Source organism: Gossypium hirsutum, chromosome A11 (genome assembly GCF_007990345.1).
Source record: "Gossypium hirsutum isolate 1008001.06 chromosome A11, Gossypium_hirsutum_v2.1, whole genome shotgun sequence".
Lineage (NCBI taxonomy): Eukaryota > Viridiplantae > Streptophyta > Magnoliopsida > Malvales > Malvaceae > Gossypium > Gossypium hirsutum.
This window is the reverse complement of record NC_053434.1, coordinates 89035002-89049695: the sequence shown is the minus strand read 5'-3', so window position 1 is coordinate 89049695 and position 14694 is coordinate 89035002. Positions and strand designations below refer to the sequence as shown.

At 39.5% G+C, this 14694-nt stretch overlaps 1 non-coding gene across 1 annotated transcript; it reads right to left on the bottom strand.

Moving 5' to 3' along the window:
• Positions 1-11397: 11397 nt before the first annotated feature.
• On the bottom strand, positions 11398-11504 carry LOC121210606 (small nucleolar RNA R71). The gene has a single exon (XR_005905720.1). It is a non-coding gene; the product is annotated as a small nucleolar RNA R71 (small nucleolar RNA).
• Between the last annotated feature and the right edge of the window lie 3190 nt (positions 11505-14694).

Below are 14694 nucleotides of genomic sequence, written 5' to 3'. Positions count from 1 at the left end.
AACTTGAATTTTTATTTCCAAATGATTTGAAATGTTTTGAAAATTTTTATTGAATGTGTGGGTACACCGAGTCTCCGACGCCGATCTTATAAGTTTTCTGTAACTATTATGCTTTTTTAATTAAAATGCTATAGATAGTAAATACTGAGGCTATTATAGATAGCATACTGTACTAAAAATACTTTTGTAATGTACATTGAGACGATAGTAAAACTATAGTGAGACTGGGAAGACGAACTTTGAATTACTGACACTGTCTCCTATAAAATATTTGTTAATAAAAATTGGAACTGTAACATTGATGCATAAAATTGTTAATACAGATAAAACAAAATTCAATAATGAACACTACAGGTACTCACAGACGGGGTTTAAGAGCCTACGGTGGAGGCCGTGGAGGTGCTCGAGCTAGGTCTTCATCATCTGGCCGCAAACTAAAGGGTGCAATGTCACTGCTGAGAGATGAGGCTTACCAGTGGTGGCTTACGGTTAAAGAGGGCACTCAGCCTGATCGATAGTGTTGGGGGTTCTTTAAGACTACTTTCCAGGGAAAGTATGTAGGTCCTAGTTATGTGGATGCCCGGAGGAGAGAGTTTCTAAATCTGACTCAGAGGGAAAGATCAATGTCGGAATATGAGGCTAAATTTTTGTGACTAAGCTGCTATGCACAAGGGATGGTGGCGACTGAGTACGAGCAATGTGTTCGTTTCTAGGATGGCCTCAAGGATAGTTTACCAGTTTTGATAGCTCCATAGAGGGAGCGAGATTTTGCTGCTTTGGTTGATAAGGCAAAGATCGCCTAGGAGGTGAAGCGCGCTGAGCATCAGAATCGTGAAAAGGAGAAAGGTAAGAACAAGTGGGATTCGGAGCCCTCTAGTTCTTTTCTGAAGTTTGAGAAAAAGGCCAGAGTTGATGGGCCGGTCAGGGTTGGGGCCCCTATTGCTGCTATTGGATCGCAGCCCTATGTTGATTATGGGAGACGCTATCAAGGCGAGTGCTGGAAAAGGATTGGGGCATGTTTGAGGTATGGATCATTGGAGCACAATTTCAGAGAGTGTCCACAGATGCCTGATCAGATGCAAGCTACAGGTTTAGGTACTACACAGCTACGGAGGGGTGTTCAGTAGCCACTGAGAGGCCGTGGTTAGGCTAGAGGTGGTAATAGTTTGGGTCGTGGTTAGAGAGCACTGGGCAGAGGTGCTGGGCATACTGAGGTGAGGCAGCCAGCTCTAGTTTATACTGTACGTCACCGAGAAGATGGTGATGCTCTGGTTGTTATCACAGGTACATTCTTTATCTATGATGTACCTTATATTACACTGATAGATATAGGATCTACTCACTCTTATATAGCTTGTCCTGTGTCTGAGACTCTGGGTATCTTTGTTGAGAGCACTACGAGTGAGGTTACTGTACTGAGTCCATTGAGGCAGTCGGTAAGGGTAAATAAACTGTTCAGAGATGTTCTTTTAGTGGTTCAAGGGGTTATCTTTATGGCAGATTTGATAGAACTTCTTTTTGGAGAGTTCGATTTAATACTAGGAATGGATTAGCTGGTTAAAGATCGAGTGAGCTTGGATTGTGCCACTAAAAGGATGGTACTAAGGGCTGTGGAGGACGATGAGGTAGTTATAATTGGGGAATGTCAAAACTACTTGTCCAATGTGATTCTACATTAAGGGACGAAAAGTCAATTCGTAAGGGATGTGAGGCATATCTGGCCTACATTAGTGTTTCAGATTCTAGGGTTTCTTCTGTTAAAGATATCAAAACAGTTAAAGAATTTTCGGATGTTTTTCCTGAGAAGCTAACCTAGGTTACATCCAAACCGTGAAGTTGAGTTTGGGATTGAGCTCTTGCCTGGTACAGCTCTGGTGTCCATCGCCCCTTATAGAATGGCACCGAAGGAGCTTGTGGAGCTTAAGGCTTAGATTCAAGAGTTATTAGATCGAGGGTTCATGTGCCCTAGTGTGTCTCCGTGGGGAGCACCAGTTTTGTTTATGAAAAAAAGGGATGGATCCATACGTATGTGCATCGATTACTGGCAACTGAATAAACTGACCATTAATAACAAGTACACCTTACGAAGGATAGATGATCTATTCGACCAATTTCGAAGAGCTTCAGTTTTTCTAAGATTGATCTCCGATTTGGGTACCATGAACTGAGGGTCAAAGAGACTAATGTATACAAGACAGCATTTAGGACTCGTTATGGTCATTACGAGTTTCTAGTGATGCCATTTGGACTGACAAATACATCAGCGGCTTTTATGGATCTGATGAACTGAGTGTTCTAGCCCTATTTGGATCAGGTCGTAGTGGTTTTTATTGATAACATTCTAGTGTATTCGAGAACAGAAGATGAACATGATTAACATCTTCGAGTGGTTCTGTAGATTTCGAGGGAGAAACAACTGTACGCGAAGTTCAATAAATGTGAGTTCTGGTTAAGAGAGGTAACAGTTTTGGGCTATGTGATATCTGCTGAAGGGATTAGGGTTGATCCTCAAAAGATTGAGGCTGTTTTGGAATGGAACCTCTTAAGACTATATCTGAAATCCACAATTTTCTAGGTCTGGTAGGGTATTATTGACGATTTGTAGAGGGGTTTTCACTGATTGTAGCACCTTTCACTAAATTGTTACGTAAGGGTGTGCCATTTAACAGGACTGATGCACAGCAGGAGAGCTTCGAGAAGCTGAAGAAGGTACTGATTGAGGCCCCTATCTTAATACAACCAAAGTCAGGGAAGGAGTTCACTGTCTATATTTATGCATCACATGTTGGTTTGGGATGTGTGTTGATGCAAGAGGGAAAGTTAGTAGCATATGTGTCTCGTCAGCTAAAGATTTATGAAGTGAATTATCCGACACATGACTTGGAGTTGGCTACGGTGGTATTCGCTGAAAATTTGGAGGCATTATCTGTACAGTGAGAAGTGTATCATCTACACTGATCACAAGGGCCTCAAATATCTCCTCACTCAGAAGGAGCTATACCTTAGGTAGTGTAGATGGATTGAGTTGCTTAAAGACAGTGACTATACGATCGAATACCATCTTGGTAAGGCTAATGTGGTGGCGGATGCACTGAGTCGTAGAGCTATGACTGATCTGAGGGTGATGTTTGCTCGTATCAGTTTATTTGATGATGGTAGTTTGTTGGTCAAGCTTCAAGTTAAACTGACGTGGATGGACCAGATTAAGGGTAAACAAATGGAATATGAGCCGTTGGGCGTTCGATTCTAGCAGGTTGAGAGTGGGGATACTGTGGATTTTGGACTGAATAGCGAAGGGGTGCTCTGTTTCCGTGGGAGAATCTATGTACTGAAAGATACTAATTTGAGGCAGTTTATGCTGCGTGAGGCGCATAGTAGCCCTTATGCTATGCAACTTGGTGTAAATAAGATGTACCGAGACCTTCATGAGTTATATTGGTAGCCGAAACTTAAACATGAAGTTACTAACTTCGTGGGTAGATGTCTGACTTGCCAGCAGGTTAAGGTTGAACATCAGTTACCTTCAGGGTTGCTTCAGCTAGTTAAAATTCCACTTTGGAAGTGGGAGTGAGTGACTATGGACTTCGTTAGTGGGCTGCCCCTAACGCTTACTAAGAAGGATTCAGTATGGGTCATCGTGGATCAATTGACCAAGTCTACCCATTTTATACCAGTTCGTACTAAATACTCTTTACAGAAGCTGGCTAAACTGTATTTGTTTGAGATAGTGAGACTGCATGGGGTACCGGTTTTAATAATATCTGATAAGAATCCTCGTTTCATGTCTCAGTTCTAGAAGAAGTTACATAAAGTTCTGGGTACAAGATTAGACTTCAGTACTGCGTTCCATCCTCAAACAGATGGTCAGTCAGAAAGGGTGATTCAGATACTAGAGGACATGTTAAGGAGTTGCGTGATTAATTTCCCAAGCAGTTCGGAGGATTACTTGCTGCCAGTAGAGTTTGCTTATAACAATAGCTATCAGTCTAGCTTACAGATGGCACCTTACGAGGTATTATATGGTCGTAGGTGTCGCACACCTTCATGTTGGACTGAGTTGGGCGAGCGGCGTATTTTGGGCCCTAAACTAATTTCTGATATCGAAGATTAAGTTAGACTAATTTGGGATCGACTAAAAGCAGCATTAGACAGACAGAAGTCCTATACGGATCTGAAGCGTAGAGAGATTGAGTATTTTGTGGGGGACTTCATTTTTATCAAGGTTTCACCATTGAAAAAGGTATTGAGGTTTGGACGTAAGGGAAAGTTGAGCCTTAGGTTTATTGGGCCAAATCGCATATTGAAACAAGGGGGCTGACTGCCTACCAATTGGAGTTACCTTTAGAGTTAGATCAGATTCATGATGTGTTCTATATTTCTATGTTGAGGTGCTACCGCTCTGATCCTACGCATATTATTTCGGTTGAGGAGATTGAGGTTAGGCCAGATCTAACTTTTGGGGAAGAATCAGTTCAGATATTAGATCGTGGTGTAAAAGTTTTAAGGAGGAAGTCTATCCCACTAGTTAAGGTTCTTTGGTTTAATCATAGCTCTGATGAGGCTAGGTGGGAGCCTGAGGAGGTGATACGACAACAGTATCCTCATCTGTTCTGGTCAGGTAAAATTTTGAGGCCAAAATTTTCTTTTAGGGGGTAGAGTAGTAACGCCCTAAGAAAATATTTTATATTTATTTCCGTATGTTTGTGTTACACAAATGCATGTCTGCTTCAATGGTTAGATGTCCTGGGAAGAGTCTGGGAAGTCTTGGGTTCAAGCCTTGGCTTGTGCAAAAATTTTGTTTTAATGAATAAACCCCTATCTCTAGTTAGTAGGTTTATAAATAAATATGGGTATAACTTGACAAAATGGGCCTAATGGACTGGTGGTTATGTAGAGTGGTAAAGTGCTGGTGGAATTGAGTTCAAGTCCTGGTATGCGCAATAGAGTGTTTTATTTTACTGTTGGTGTCATATGGGTGTTTGAGTTTAACCGAACTACTGAAGAGCTATGGTGGATTTTGAAAGTGGTGGTTGAGGGAGAAGTGGATGGTTTTGAGGGATTTGGGGAGGTAAATGTGGGAATTTAAAGATAGTGGGAGAGTTGGTGCCATTCTTGAACTTTTGCTTCTCAAGTATTCGGTTTTGGATGGTACTTTCTCCCTATTACTGTTTCTTTCTACTGTTTTCTCTTATTGGAGGCTGATTATTGTTGAGGGTGCATACGAATATCTTTCTTTTTTCTTCTATTCCGACGTTGTTTTCTTTTGCTCCTCTAGCAATCGTCCCTTTCCTGTTTTCTTTGGCCAAACACTTTTCCTCCCCCTCTCTCAATTCTTTTGGTTTTGGTCATTGTCTTGTTTTTCATCTTGATTACTTTCCTGTGGATTTTTGCCCTTCTAGTTTTCTCTACTGAATTGGTCTGTTTCCTAAAACTTCCTTCATTTGCTGCCATTTGCTTCCCCAAATACTTCCCTTTTCCACCAAATTTCTGATTTCCACCTCTAGTGTTTCGTTTGTATTTTTTGATCTTGAAAAACTATGTCAAATATTGCTAGTTGTGTGGTTGCTATATCTTTTGTTCCCTTCGACCTTGTTACTTCCCACGACAAACATTCTTTCCTCCTCTTTTGCTGATTCTTTTTCTTCTTCTGCTTCCCTCGTTATACATCTCTTTCTTTCTTCATTGCTATTGATCTTTGAGTTTTTCTCTCTACCGGATTGTGGTTACCTTGGTCTCGTTCCTTTTCAGTTTTGGTCTTCAATTGACCCATCTTCTTTGCACGGATCTACACTTTCGGTAAGTTGGATATTCGTTTGGTTCAAACTATTTGTGTGAATAATGTTAATAGGATTCAGTTGCAATGCAGGTAATCACTTAGGAGCTAGTGATCAGTCTTTTACAACGGTTTAAGTGTGCAAAGTCTCAGTCATTCAATCAAGACAAGTGACAATCGATCTTTGGACAAGTGTTTTGATGAGGGGTCATTTTAATCTAGTTGTTATATGATTAATTGTGTGTTATGGTTGAATATACGTTTGGAGTGCTCAAGAACGGTGTGCGCACTTTTTGTAATCATGTGTGTGTAAACACAACCTCTCAAACTAAAATTGGCAAAAAGCTAGAAATGTGAATCGTCGATGCCACACGGGCATGCGGTAGGCCGTGTGTTTGAACACGGGTATGTGATTGACGAGGCAGGCCATGTACGATTCATAAGCCAGGCCAAATTGGGTCGAGTGGGCACCATGGAGTGTGGGCCCCACACGGGTGAACCACACGAGCATGTGGGATTCTTGGGGAAGGCCGTGTGATCCACATGGCTACGGCCATTTTTGGGCCTTGTAGCCCACACGGGCGTGTGAGACTACATAGACAAATGACATTAGCCTGTGGGCCCATTTTTATTGTTAAACTACTGAGGTTGCACGGGTCGCCCGAGACGACTGTGTACCTACTGTAGGGTCGGTAAGTGTACTTAGACCCCTGATTGACTGAAATGACTGTTATACCCTTATATGATATAAACATCTATATGACTGTATATGAGGCATGTGATAAACTGTAATTTATACATATTTTTATCCCATGCTTAGCACATTTATGGATGGTTTCTCCTTAGATTTGGTGAATTTGATGATCCTAATCCTTTAATTTCATGTTTTATACTTAGGTGAGCATAGTAGAGTAAAAAGATCGAGAAACGGGCCGAAAACAGAGAAAATGGACCCACGTGGGAAATCAACACTGTAATATCCCGAATTAGGGCCTAATCGGAATAGTGGTTTTGCGACCACAAATTCGAGATAGAAATAATTATTTTATAATTATTTTGAGGTTTATGATATGATTGCATGATTGTGTGAAAGTTTCGTGACGAAATTCTATGCATAAAGTGCTTAAGTTGAAATTAGGGACTAAATTGAATAATTTGCAAAACTTGCATTCTAGAAGTTTTTAGTATGAAATTGCTTTGGAATATTAATGAGGAGGTCTTAAATAGCAATTTGAACAATTTCTAAGTTTATGGATAAAAATTGGACATGAATGGAATTTTTGAAAGTTTAGTAAGGAAGGGCATTTTGGTCATTTGGATATTAAATGAAATAAAATGGGAAAAATATCACAAAAATGATCATATTCTCCATAAGTTGCTGCAAAATTTTTCTCTCCATCGTAGCTAGGGTTTCAACACTTTTAAGACTTGATTGTAAGTGATTTCTATGCTCGTTTTTAATGATTTTTATGTTTTTGAAATCCCGGTAGCTCGTTTTAGCTTATGCTAGCAATAATTCAACCTAGGGTAATATTTGTAAAAATACCCATAAGTAAAATTTGTGTATCTTGGTGTTTTTTGATAGAATATGAGGTTTTAAATTATGCTAGACAACTTGTGCTACTCGGTTTTAAGTGAAAAACGAGTAAAAGGGCTTAATCGGTAAAAATACCTAATATTCATAAGTACATGTTAGAGTGTGAATTTGATGTTGCCATAGAAGGGAAAAATGATCAGCATGTCATAAAACATAAGAAAATAGGATGAGGTTTAATTTATGAGCCTTGGGGAAAAAGTGCAAATATGTGAAAGTTTAGGGGTAAAATGGTAATTTTGCCAAAGTTCGTATTAGGGGCTATTTTGATGAATGAATGTATTAAGTAAATTAATTTGGCATTATAGATCAAGAGAAACGAGATTCAAGTCGCAATCGAGGGAAAAACAAAGTTTACGAGGAATAGGCTCGATTGCTAATATTTTGTATCGAGGTAAGTTCATGTGTAAATAAGGTAACATAATTTTGATTTTAAGTGATTTAATGTTATTTATATGACATGATACTTATTATCATGAAATATGATGTTTTGTGAATTATTATTTGGTGATATGCAAATTATGTGAACAACTTGATAAGTATGAGATGTTAGCAAATATCGGTTTCTACATTTCGAAGAAAGCGATCAAAATGTGTAATTGAAAATAATCCCGTTTGAACCTTGGGAATAGATTAGGGTACAAGTGACATGTCACTAGGATGGTTGAGTTCCAAACTCGTTGAGTTGAGTCCGAGTTCGTGAGATGTAACTAGGCGTCCGAACTCGTTGAGTTGAGTCCAAGTTCACTTATGGATGTGAACGCCTGAGCTCGTTGAGTTGAGTCTCGGTTCATTTATCGGTGGGTTACATGGTAGCTTGGCTACATAGATTTCAAAAGCTATTGAGCTTATTTAGCTATGAGTATAGAACTTATGTGCACATTATCCGTGTATCCGAAATCATATTCCGATGTATTCAACGGGAGATCTCTAATAGAATAAGGAGAATGCCTAATACGAAGGTGACATGTTGGTAAGTGTGGTGAATAAGAAAATTTGACTGGTATGTGTTTAAACCCTCGGGTTGAGAACTTAGTATGATGAAATTGTAGTAAGATATTAAATACAAATGTAACATGAATGTCTTGTTGTTGTTTATGCAAATAATGTTTATGTTGAATGGCATGATTATGTTACTTGTTATTTGCATGTGAACTTACTAAGAATTTATGCTTACTCCCTCCTTTTCCTTCATTGTAGTTTTGACAAGCTGGCTTGAGAATCGGGATAGGTCGAAGGCTCGCTCACACTATCCGAAGACCTAAATTGGTAAAATGGCCTGTATATTTTGAGTGTGGCATGTATAGCAATATACTCACTTTGTGTAAATGATCATATGATATGGTTATGGTTTGGTTAGAAAAAGGTTTGTAAATGATTGGCTATTGGAATGGCTAATCAAGTGTATATATGATAACATGTATGCTTTATGTCTTAACTAAGCCATGAAAATTCTTGGAAAGGTAAAATTGGCCACAAAATAGAATCAGATAGTAGTAGTGACATGAATTTGAAAAATCACTAAAAATAGTTTAAATGGAATTAAAGGATGAATAAGTTATGAAATCGAAGCTTGATAAGTCTATTTTCATATGGATGGAACAAAACAGGTAAATGAGTTATATTTTATGAGATATTTAAGTTTTTGTGGAACAGGGTTAGAGTGGTCTCTGAATCCCTTATTTTGAATTTAAAAATTCACCATAAATTTAAAAAAAATAATTAAAAGTCATGTTTTATATTTATAGATTCCTTATTGAGTCTAGTTTTATGAAAACTAAATGAAATAATCATTGAAACTCTGTACAGCGAGATATCTGATTCATAATACACAGGGGTCAGAGTAGTCGAACCCTAAAATAGGGGAGAATTTAATCAATAAATTGTACTAATGAGCTCGACCAAAAATTATAGAAAATAATTAGTAGATATACATATGAGTCTAGTTTCAAGGAAAATTTACAGATTTTAATTTTGAGTTTTAGAACTCGAGATATGAATTTTTAAGTGACTGTGATGCAGTTAGCTAGCTTGTCTGGAAATTCTAAAATAAATTGTTTAAGCTGTTTAATTAATGAATTAAGTTTAGTAACACCTCGTACTCGACTTCGGCGACGGTCTCGGGTACGGGGGCGTTACAAACACCGCCTGTAGTTCCTCACATGGCTGTGTCACGGCCATGTCCATTTGTCAGGATCGAAGCACGACTTACACAGGTAGACTACACGCATGTGCCTATTCAACAGCCTTGACCACATGTTGGAGTAATCGCACACGAACATGTCTTTGCCGAGCGGAAGTATAGTCCTATTCGGAAAAGGAAAATTTTAAGGGCTTTTAGGCATTCTAAAGCCTATTTAAACACCTGAGGAGGCACTTAGAAGGGGGACACGAAGTAGGAAGCAAGGAATTACTCAAGGGAAGCCGATTGGTCGATCTCAGAAGCCGGATTTTCGTCAAGACTGAAGATCTCCCTTCAATTCCCATTCAGGGGTTTTTGGGTTTTCTTTATGTTTTGTATTCTTTATTCTTTCTAGATGTTTTCTTTTACAATTATGAACTAAACCCCCTAAATACCTAAGGGGGAATGAAACCTAAGACGGATCTTGTTATTATTATCCGAATTGTATGATAAATATTTGACTTGTTCTTAATTATATGTTTTTAATTCTTATTTTAATATTCCATGATATTGATTCGAGTTAATGCTCTTATTTAGAGGAGGAAGAGACCTTGTCTAAGAGTAAATTTGTCATAATTAAGTGGAGTTGATTGCACGCCTAGAGATAGGGTGATAAGTTTTGCCGGATTAGGGTGAAACCTAATAAGGGGATCCATTGATCGAGTTAATGCAACACTAGGGTGTTAATTAGAAAGAGATTTCAATTAATCAACCTAGGGTTAGATGTTATTAGTCTCGAGAGAAATGATAATATAACTTAGGGATTTCTATGGATCAAGTCAAATGAATAAATCGTCTGATTCAGAGTCAAATAACAAGTGAAGTCTCGGTGGATTTTTCCTTGGGTATTGTCTTAATCAATCGAATTTTTCCAAAATCTTTTCCCCAATTTCTCTCTATGCACTCTTAGTTTAGTTAATTAGTTTAGATAAAAAAATCCCTTAATTTTCAGGCTAGATAATAAAAAGAAAGTAATTACTAGTACTCTTGGTTCCTTTGGGTTCGACAATCCAGTCTTGCTAAAGCTATACTACTATTCGATAGGTACACTTGCCTTCATCGTGATAATAGTTAGTTTCAAGAATGATTAATTATAAATTTTTAAAATCTATCATGAATATCATGTATCAAGTTATTGGTGCCGTTTCCAGGGAACTAGGATATTAGGAACACTCGATTTTTATTACTTTAGCCATTTTACTTTATTTGAAATTTAAATTTTTATTTTCTTTTCTAATTTTTCTTTTATTCGTTCCTGGCAGGTTTTTATAGTGTATGACTAGAAGAAACCCATCGGGACCATTACTGTTTAATAATGAGATCGTTCGTACAGTTTGCAGAAAACGAAGAGAAATAAGGCGATGCTTACGATAGACAAAGGAAGAGCAAGAGGACGATACTTCAACCACAACCGAGGAGATGGCTGAAAACTAAGAAAATCCACTACCTCCTACAATTGTTGCTAATTAGAATCCTGCTCCATGTACTATGTATGATTATGCTAAACCTTCTTTAAGAGGAACTGAATCGAGCATAGTTAGGCCTACTGTTGCTGCAAATAATTTTGAATTGAAACCTAACACCATTCAAATGATCCAACAGTTTGTTCAGTTTGATGGTTTGCAGGACAAGGATCCCAACGCTCACTTGGAAAATTTCTTAGAGTTTTGCGACACTTTTAAAATCAATGGCGTTTCTGATGATGCCATTTGCCTTCGGTTGTTTCTTTTTTCGCTGAGGAATAAGGCTAAACAGTGGTTGAACTCGCTACCACGAGGGTCAATCACTACTTGGGAACAAAAGACCCAAAAGTTTTTATTAATATATTTTCCGCCAGCTAAAATAGCCAAATTATGGAACGATATCTCTTCTTTTGTGCAAATGGATTTAGAAACACTCTACGATGCATGAGAGAGATTCAAGGACCTTTTGAGAAGGTGCCCTCACCATGGGTTACCACTCTGGCTACAGGTTCAAACATTTCACAATAGCCGGAAGCCTTCAACTCGACAGATGATTGACGCAGCCGCTGGTGGAACTATCAATAATAAGACACCTGAGGATGCTTATGAATTTATAAAAGAGATGTCACTGAATAATTATCAGTGGCAAGTCATAAGGACAAACTCGTCGAAAGCAGCCAGTGTTTTCAACCTCGACGCGGTTACTATGCTATCTAACCAGGTAGAACTCTTAAATAAAAATATTAACGGTTTGTGTGGTTCTACTCAAGTACATCCAGTGATGAGGTGCGATTCAAATGGAGGGGGAACATGAACAGAATATCAACCCTTCAACCCTAGCATCGAGGAGGAACAAGTCCAATATATGGGTAACAATAACTCTAGACCCCAAAATAACCCGTATAGTAACACTTATAATGCAGGTTGGAGGAACCATCCCAATTCTCGTGGGGCGGTCAAGGGAATCGAAGGCTAAACATTCTCCGGGTTTTCAACAACCACCTTACCAGCAAGAGAAAAAACCGAACCTTGAGGAGATGCTAACAAAATTCATCTCGGTGTCAGAAACTCATTTTCAGAATATCGAGACAACACTTAAGAATCAACAAGCATCAATTCAAAGGCTTAAAACTCAGATAGGTTAGCTCACTAAATTGATATCTGAACGACCACAAGGTAGCCTGCTGAGTAACACTGAATCTAACCTGAGGGAGCAAATCAATACAGTTACCATTCAAGATGAGGAAGGGTTAGTTGCACCTTAACCAGAACTGAGGCAAGAAACTGTAGTAAGTAAAGGTAAAGGTGAGGTAGACCACAATGACCAGAAATCGGTAAGTAAAGAGTACAAACCTCGTGTGCCATACCCAAACGCGACAAGGAAAGACCGCACAAAAGAACAATTTGGTAAATTTCTTAAATTATTAAAGAAGTTACATATTAACTTACCATTTATTGAAGCTCTTTCGCAGATGCCAAACGTAGTCAAATTCTTAAAGGAGCTTTTAACAAATAAGCGGAAGTTGGATGAGGCATCACATGTGGAGCTAAATACGGTTTGCTCAGCCATACTACAGAATAAGCTGGCCAACAAATTAAAAGATCTAGGGAGTTTTAGGATTCCCTGTTTAATTGGTAGCCTAGATGTTAATAATGCTTTGGCTGATTTAGGGGCTAGCATCAATGTCATGCATTACAAAATGTTTAAGCAACTCGGTCTTGGGAAACCCAAACAAACTAGGATGAGTATTCAATTAGCTGATAAAACAATCAGATTTCCTAGGGGGATTATTGAAGATGTACTCATTAAAATTGACAAATTTATATTCCCAGTTAATTTCATTATTCTAGACATAGAGGAGGATAATAACGTTCCTTTAATTTTAGGGAGGCCCTTTTTAGCAATCGCTAGAACAATAATTGATGTTAGTACAGGTGTAATTACACTTCGTGTGGGTGACGAAACAATCACTCTTCAAACTTGTAATTTGAGTAACACCTCAAAAATCGAGGGTGATTGCATAAATCATACTACTAGTACTGATCGTGTGGTGAAACCCTCTATGCAGAATTCAAGTTCGAAGAGTGCATATGAGTCGTGTTCAAACAACAGCAAAGGACCTGTCTATGAAGAACGAAGGCTGCAAATTGAGAAACTAGATGAATGGCGGAAACATAAACCAATGACACACGATAAACCAAAACCACGCCATGATGGGCTTAATGTCGCGTCAAATACCCTCGTATTGCCACTTCTGAACCTAACAGAGCAATCACTCTTACGGTACTCAGTATTTTCCCATATGGGGTAATTCATCCCAAATTCGGCACTTTTAAGGTAAACAGTACTCGTCTTAGACCTTATGTTGATAGAATTGATAGCAGGGATGAGGAGTGTAAACTTCTAGCACCACCATGACCATGCACCAGAAAGGTAAGTTGAGCTTAGACTATAAATAAAGCGCTTCTCGGGAGGCAGCCTGCGCATTAACAATGTTAACCTCTTTAAAACTTTAGTTTTTAACATCTAATCACTAACTGAGTCATTGAAACACAGGTTTTCTAATCCACACGACCAAGCACACAGGTGTTCCTTAGGCCGTGCTAACACTATGGGAGGAGACACAGCCGTGCGATACGACCGTGTGAAAATAGGGCAAAATTTTTCCCTAACACAGGATGCAATAAGTGGCCACGGCCATGCGACGTGGCCGTAAGTGAGTCTGTCAAACAAACACGGGTGTGCGACACACCCGTGCCCACCACCCGTGTTCAAGGCTGATAAAACAACATGGACGTGCACATTGGAATACGAGTGTGGGAGAAGAGAACGAAGTAGGACACGGCCATGTACACCAACCGCCCAAAGAGCACAGGCGCGTGCGAGTCCGAAACGTGCCTAAATTTAAAGAATTTTGAAAAACACATGCAAAAATTAGGGTACACAGGCGTACCCCACGGTCGTGTACCCCAAAATATATAAATTCCCCTCATTATTCATCATCTTCTTCCCCAAAATCCCTAACCCTAGCCGCTTCAACTTCACATACCCTACCTGCCACGCCCGTGCGCCGCCTACAACTCCACTTTCGATGATCCAAAGCTCGTCCCTCTTGCAAACTCAATGTCATCCTCATGTGGTAAGAAGACCGTTGTCCCCTCCTCGAAGAAGAGGAAATGAGCAACATCATTCTCGGGTCTTACCACTGAGATTCGTCACCCCTTCCTCCAGTTCGTTTGGGACCCCAGGAGGAGCTATTTCATATATTACGGGCTCGACCCCTAGGTATGGGCTGCTGCATTGACTGGGCCACACTTGAACAAATCCAGATGGCTGACGCAGTCTGAGCCCTCCCGACGACTGAACCGTGGGAGCTCTTCTTTGAGATCATTGAGCCGACAGACCTCAAGCTCACGATGGAACTCTGCTCGACCTTTCATCTCCAAGTCGTCATAACAAACTTTGACGATCCTAGAATGGTCTATTTCTGCCTTAGTGGTCTAGTGCACTGGTCGAGCATACCGGAGTTTGAGATTACACTAGGGCTGTACACAGAGAAGTTCATGGACGACAATGAACTTGACACCCTTCGCTGCCACATCTACTCCTCTCCCTCAAAATGCTGGAAGGACCTCGTCCTTGCCTCGGCCACCTATGATCCTAGCCGCTCTAAAGCATCGG